This window comes from Equus quagga, chromosome 17 (assembly GCF_021613505.1).
Source record: "Equus quagga isolate Etosha38 chromosome 17, UCLA_HA_Equagga_1.0, whole genome shotgun sequence".
Lineage (NCBI taxonomy): Eukaryota > Metazoa > Chordata > Mammalia > Perissodactyla > Equidae > Equus > Equus quagga.
This window is the reverse complement of record NC_060283.1, coordinates 52,930,682-52,936,939: the sequence shown is the minus strand read 5'-3', so window position 1 is coordinate 52,936,939 and position 6,258 is coordinate 52,930,682.

Sequence of the window (6,258 nt, the reverse complement as noted above, 5' to 3'; positions counted from 1 at the left end):
ATTTCCATCTTCACACAGAGCAGAACTCAGGGATTTGAATACAATAGAGTTGTCCATGAGAGAGGTACAGCCGGTTTTCTGATCTTGCATTGACTCATTTGTTCCTGCTTTCATCCATCCTTCCATTCATTCATCCCTCTCTTCGTCTCTTTTTCCATCACCACTGGTTTAGTCCATTGCTAGGGCCCCCTCTCTGGCCAGCCTGCCTCCCTCTGAGCCCTCCTTCACATGGCCACCAGAGCCTCTTTCCAAGCCCAGATCTGCTCTAATCGCCTCCTGATCTTCAATAAATCCCCACTACTCACCACAATAACCCCCATGATGGAGCCATTCCAACCCACAGACCCCGTCTCTTGCTGCATCCTTCCTCCCCACCCCCCAGCCTACACTCCATCCATGCCCAACTCTTACAGGCCACTCAGGAGCCACACGGCTTCATGCTTTGGTGTCTTTGCTTATGTAGGTCCCTCACCCTGGAACATCTTCCTTTTTGTCTTTTCCCGCATTCCGCCACCTAGGTGCCTGCTGACACCTCCTTCAGTGTAAAGACCAAGTGTGGCAGCCATGAAAATATGCTGTTCATGTCTCCTGCAGTGGGGAGCATAATTGACGATGCTCCAGCTGCTGCCTGCTGGCTCTGCCATCATGTTCATGCCGAGGCTGTGATTCCTGGGGGCTGTTGCCAGCCAGCAACTGCGCACAGCAGGGCACTGAGGCAGCCCCATCCAACGAGATGTGAGGTTCCTCTGGTGTGCACCTTTGGCTCAAGGACTCCCCATGGGTCTGGCCAAACCTTTCTTGGAACTGCCCTGAAGTCCAAGACCCTTCCTACCCTACCCTCCTTTTTCCATAGCTGTGAGGCCTACATTGTGGTCTGGAGCGCTTCCTGCTTTCTGCTCCCTCCACCAGTGAGTCTCTTGCTTGCCTAGCCCTCTCTTTCATCTGCTTTTCCATGGACCTGAACTAATGTACCAGGTTAGCAACACCTCTTTCTTGAAGACTTTGCTAGCCTCCCTCCGGTGGAATTGACCCCTCTCTCCCTCACACCCTCCCCCAGCCGTGTGTGCGCTCTTCCTGATTGCACCAATAACTCTTCGCTGCAATTATCTGTTTATATGGCTGTCTCCATCTCCCAGGCTGAGACCCCCCGAGGCCAATGAGTTCACTGCTTTTTTTGTCTTGTTAACATCACTGCCTAGTGCAATGCCCGTTGGATTCAGAGGCACCATACATGTTTATGAAATGGATGAATGATTGATCTCTTCATTCATTCGTCAGTCCCCATTGTCCTAGACCGTGTGTTAGGTACTGAGGATAGAGAGATTTCATGCACCAGAGCCCCTGCCTGTAAGGTCCTCTCAGGCTGTTTGGTGGGGTTCACACGCAGATAGCTATTTTATAAATGAAATGGAATAACTGCTATCAAAATGGTACAAGCAAAATGAAGCAAGAACCAGAGGAGGGCATTATTGATTCTCCCTGTGTGGAGGAGGAAGGAGGAAGAGTCACGCAAGGCTTCCCAGAGAAAGCAGCATTTGGACCGGGCCGTGTGGGCTCTGTAGGAATCATGCAGAGACTCTGAGAGGAAGGGTCTTCCAGGCCAGAGAGATTGCATAAACAAGGGCACAGGTGACGGTGACGTGGCGAGGGCTTTTGTTATTTTATTATGAAAAATTTCAAACACTCACAAGAAAGAAAATGCCTCATTGTTTTACGTTTTCTGTTGTTGTTGCTCCGGAAGAAGGCTTTGTCAGTTTGATGTTTGTCTGTTTACTCTGCCTGATTCCCTAGGGTTTCCATCTGCCTGGGAGCCCAGAAAGCATTTGTTTTCAGTTTCTCCACATTGTCAATCTCCTTGACTGACTTTCCCAAGTCACATCTGGCAGGCTCCAAGGCCAGGATGGCGCCTGCGAGGCTTCAGGCATTTGGCTGGACAGGCGGGATTCAGTGACTGTCCCCAGCTGACTCGTCCCTGGGCAGAGGACTGACAGCGTCCTGTTATCAGAGCTCAGTGGCTCTGAGGGCTGGAGCCTGGCATGGGCATGGGGAGGGGGCGCTGGCATCGTACATCCCGTCCACCATCGTCTGCTGTTGGCAGGCACCATCTGGCTCTGCTTGAAAATCCTAGCCTAGGGAGCATTTGGAAGGTGGGAGAAGAGCAGTGGGAGAGGGAAGGGAGAAGAACCAACTGTCTGCAGCCTGGATGATGCTGGCTGTGTGCTGGCCAGCTTTGCCTGCGGTTCTTTCGGCAGAGCTGGGCCAGCAGGAGGCCATTCTCAAAGAGCTTGGCTATGGATGCGCTCAGTGCCTGTCAGCCAGGCAGGCGCTCCTCTCAGGTGTGTGCTGGCAGCAAAACCCAAGATCTCTGCGCTCCAGAGGCTGCTGTAGAAAACCTCTGGTCTGGAGGCCCATGGCCAGAGTGAAGATGGGGAGGCCACTCCTATAGTCCGACCTGAGACCCTCCTCCTTGCCCTTGCCCTCCTTTTGAGCAGCGAATAAAGTCTCAATTGCAGATTTCCTTGTTCTCAAACTTTCCTTATCACAGAATCACAGAACCACAGACAGTGGAGGCCCCCCCGACCTGGAGTCCTCTGCTCCATGCTCCTGTGGGGCAGCCCCTCCTCGAAGCAGAGTTCTCAGGAAAGATGAGCTAGGACTTCCTCCAAGTCCAAGGTATGTATTTTATGAAAGGGTTTTAATTATTGCTTTCAATGGTTACTTGATATACCACTGTATTCATGCACCATCGTTTTTGAAATTGCACAAATATCACATGAATTCATTCTTTTTATTAAAATGCAAACAACATAAACAGAGAAAGTTCCTCTGCACACCCCTCAACCTCACCCTGTCCCAGAAACAAGTGCCTTCTCAGTTGGGTGGTGTCCTTGCACATTCTCCTGAAACATGAACTGCGGGCGGGTTTTTGTTGTCATTTTCCATCTATGTGATCATAGATGATAATTTTCAGTTAACAATCTACCTGTCCCTGTTACTCCCTCCAGGTCTCTCTGAGCCAGGTGGTATCCCATGGCTTCAGTGTCTCACCCTTCATCACTCCTACGTTGACAGACATTTAGATTTTCTCCAATTTGTTTCATTATTACAATGGTACCACTCTGATGCTCATTTCCCAAGCTTTTGGAGAAGGCAGCATCTGCTGCTATCTCTCCAGGAGAGTCCCAAAGAAATGGAATCCCTGGGTTGAGGAATATGTGCATTTTAAATTCAATAAAATGCTTCTAAATGGCCCTCAAAACACAGCACACTGATTTATCCACCCACCCACTGGATGAGGGAGATGCCCAGGCTGGCCTCCCAGCATCCAGTCTCATCTCCTTTCCCTGGGTGCATTCCACAGCAGGAGCTGGCAAAGATAAATAACACTTTCACAGCCCAGCCTGCAGCTAAGGGTGGCTAGGTGACACATTTCTGGCCGAAAAATGATACACATGGAAGCGTCTAGGAGCGGAAACACAGTTCTGGGAAAGCTTTTGCTTTCCTGATGTAAAGGAAGGATGTGATTGTGGCCGTCCCTTCTCCTTTGTTTCCTGAACTATGGTACCCACCAGTCAATGATGCGATTACAGCCATGGGTCACAAATCAACATGCTAAGGATGCTAGAGCAGAAAGACAGAAACAGCCTGGGTCGCTAGGGGCACCACTGAGCAGCTGGACCGATGCCAGCAGCCACCGACTCTGGACGACTCATTACAGGTGAAAAATACACCCTTTTGTTTAAGCTCCTGCTAGTTGAGTGTCTCTTGCTTGCAGCTGAATGAAAACCTAAATGAGACAGACTCCTGGTGCCAGGTACCCACTTGGTTTGAGTTAACCTTCTTGTTATACACTACGGTAATGGGACAACTTTCCTATTACTCTATCAAGCAATAAAATGATAATGGCAGTAATGTACTCACTGCCAACTTCCTATGCATTATCTCTGATAATAGTAAAGATCCTGAGAGGCAAACGGATTATTATTTTAAAGCTGAAGAAACCAGAGCCCAGAAAAGCTAAGTGCCTTGCCTACGTTCACAAAGGATTCCGAGCTAGTTCTCGCTGCTTCCATAGCTCCCCATTCTTAAAGTCAGGACCCCAGAGCGGCTTACTGAATCCAGTGAGTGGCGGTAGGTGGCACATGCGTAGGGCCAGGCCGTTTACGTGGCCACTGCCAGGGAGAACAGGGAGCCTTTGGCTCTGGCCAGTGGGTCAAGGTCTTGGTCTGAGCTTTGCCTCTTCCCTTATGCTCTGAGTCCTGGTGTCCTGGCTTCTGTCCTGTGTCCTCACAACTGGATCCTGCCGGTTCCTAAGCCCTTAACCAGAGTTCTGACTATAGGTCTGTCGGCTTTTCACTGTAGGTCCCTCCGCTGTCTCCCTGATGCAATCTTCAGAAATTTTTTAAAAGATACTGTTCAAAAGAACACTCTTTGATGTATGCCTGTACATTTTTATCTTCCTATTTAATCATTTGATGACCTAGAACAGGTTCATAAACATCACTAGGGGAGTATAATGGTTACAATTGCTGCCACCATGCAAACTTGGACCCTTGACCACTAGGAAAGGGGAGCAATCCATTCCAGTTTGGCCCCCAACCAACATGCCATGGATTTAACCCGAAGCTTTGTCATGGGATATTTGGAAATCTTTGTATTCATAATGGATTTTTTTTTTGGTTGAAAGTGACATAAATGCAGCTCAGACTAACGTAAGGAAAATGGAATTTATTGGCAAATGTCCTGAGAAATCTAGTGGAGGAACTGGTTCAGTCATGGAATCAGGAGAGAGTCAGGATCATGCCTCTCCTGCTCTTTGATTGGCGTATCTCTGCTTGACCCTATTCTGAAGATAGATACCTTCCACAACACAGCAGGTGGGATCTTTCATTTTCCCAGACTTCCGGCTGCAGCCATAACAGAGGGAAACAGTGTTTCCTACCAGCTCTGATGGGAAAGTCTCTTGGAGGACCCAGATTGGCTTCAGTCACATGCCCATTTCTGAACCAGTCCCTGTGGGCAGAGAAGTAAGATACTTTGGTCGTCCGAGCCTGGTGACCATCCCACTCCTATGGCTGGAGTGATTTCAGCGGTTTGGCCCTACCAAAACCATATGGAATGGGTTTCCCATGGGAAAGAGGGTTTCTGTGTGCTCGGTAGACAAAAGCAACTGGTGTCCACCAAAATGATTTGAGGAGTTGTGGGTGACATGCGATAAGCTTACTCCTCTATGGATGACATGAGATAACGCCTCAGCCTTGAGGCTTTTGAGGGAGGGACCAGGGCTTACGATAAAGTCACCATGATTCACTAGGCAGGTAGAGGTCTCAGGCTGCTCGTGGCAGGGCGGGGAGGCAGCTCCAGAATTTCTATATCTGTTCTTTGAAAAGATACAGCAGTCTGTGCTGGAAGGTACAGAGGGTCCTCCTCTCAACAAGTCGCCCATTGGAACAGCCACTACCTGGGACAGAAGAGGTGATATCCCAAATCCACCCTCTGACAAAGAGGCTCCTCCAACCAAGTGATATGACGGAGCTCAGGGGACCTGAGAGAGACAGACCTCTTCCTGCTCCTCAACGATTGAAATCACACCACTTGTAGAGTTATTCCTCTTGATTAGGAATTATCTCCTCTTGAAAATGCTAATTCCCAAGGAGAGGGAATATTATAAACTGACCTATTTACGGTTAGTAAGAATAAACTTGTCAGGCTCTTTCATGAGAAATATTTTTGATGAGAAATGCTGAGCCTCTGTCTAGTAACTGGACAGTGAGGTCCTTGAAGTGGTCATATCTGATTTATAGTTGAGATGCCCGCCTGGCAAGAACCTGCCCCATAGCATTCTCATTCCAGGTTTTCATATGAATCATCTTCAAGTTACCTCCAAATTGCCAGTAAAACTATACTATACACACCTGTGAGTGGTACTATTTTGGGCGGGAGGGAGATTTAAGGAGGAATCATGTCCAACATTTACATACATAGAGTCGAAATAAAGGGATTGCTGTAAGACAGAGAATGGAAATCTCGAGTTCAGAAGATTCTGGAAATTGGAGTAGGAAGCAACTGGAAATATTTTAGGGTCTGAAGGCATAAACCTTCCCATAGGATGAGGGATGAAGAGGTTTGAGCTGAGCTCAGCTGACTTGGAGGGGCAGGTGATACAGATGGCATCCAGGTTACATCCAGCTAGTGTAAGGCTCATTCATTCTCCTGCAGTGCCTCAAATCAGGGTCGACCTCTGAAATGCATCCAGCT